Source organism: Schistocerca serialis, chromosome 1, assembly GCF_023864345.2.
Source record: "Schistocerca serialis cubense isolate TAMUIC-IGC-003099 chromosome 1, iqSchSeri2.2, whole genome shotgun sequence".
NCBI classification, from domain to species: Eukaryota; Metazoa; Arthropoda; class Insecta; order Orthoptera; family Acrididae; genus Schistocerca; species Schistocerca serialis.
This window is the reverse complement of record NC_064638.1, coordinates 919,367,094-919,368,344: the sequence shown is the minus strand read 5'-3', so window position 1 is coordinate 919,368,344 and position 1,251 is coordinate 919,367,094.

The window sequence follows — 1,251 nt, the reverse complement described above, 5'->3', positions numbered from 1 at the left end:
GGGAGATTACCCCAGTGGAGCTATGAAAAGAAGAAATAAACAAAAGAAGGAGGAAGCTATAAGGAAATTGCCCACAATTTCTTCATTTATTCAGTAATCAGATTCTGTGAGTGACTTACTATGCAATGGTGAGTACTTAAAACTTATTTACCTAAAAAAATACTTCTTGTTTACAATTTACGTTACATTATGTAGCGTTCCACGCTGTGTAATGCAGTTTCCGTAAGTATCGTTACATGTCGTCATGGGTATATTCAATATACATATTATATGTGAAACCATATGGTTAGATTATGGTACGCATGCGATGCACGTCGCTCGAGAGCAGCGGCGTATGAAAAGTTGCATCTGGGTCTATCGTCTATTCAAAGAAACTGCACTAGGTGAATACATGCGAGCAGCGCGTTCGCTATATTTGTACACATACAACGTGCACCTCTATAAGAAAATACATTCCATAATTTTATACACACAAGTTTTCCCACATAAGGTGTATGTACATGGATGTTCAATTTTACGAGCTTCATGCAGAGTGTATCAATTAAATAAATTTTTAATCATACACAATCAATAAGATGGTGATACATTAAATTTGTTTAAAACAATGAGCATATATCAGCAAGAGATCTTTCCCAGCCAACACATCTGGTGTTGAAAGAGCGATGAAAAATAAAATCAGTCAATGTAAATTTTTTTTAAATACACTGTTAATAAAATAAAATTTTATTCAATATAATGGGGCATTACAGTTCAACCTCGTTAGCGCGAAATGACTCAAGACGAATTCATGGTTAGGGCGAAAAAAATTTGGTCCAGACAGGAATACATTAGTTCTAATAGTAAATTTCGGTTATGGCTAATTACGAATTCTTTTTCAGTCCCAAGGGTTACTAAATTTCATTTTAACACAAACTTCAGTGTTCCAGTAATTTTTTTTCCGAAATGAATGCAAGGAACGTAACTACAGAGCTAACTTACCCATTGTTGACATGATTCTAACATTTTGGGGAAAGAAGCCTATATCGCACTGGCTCTCAAATAGCATTTTTAGATCTACCGGTCGTACTTACGCACCACCTAGCGAGAGTAGTTTGAACTAGGAAACACTCCCATGATGCTACAACAGTTTGGTTTCAGTGGCTGCGGTAATTTGTGTTGTATTTGGTTTACAAGAAAAATGACGATTTGCATGTAAGATTTGTGTACTTTTCGTAAGGAGCCTGGTACTAAGGTACAAAACATAATTTCATT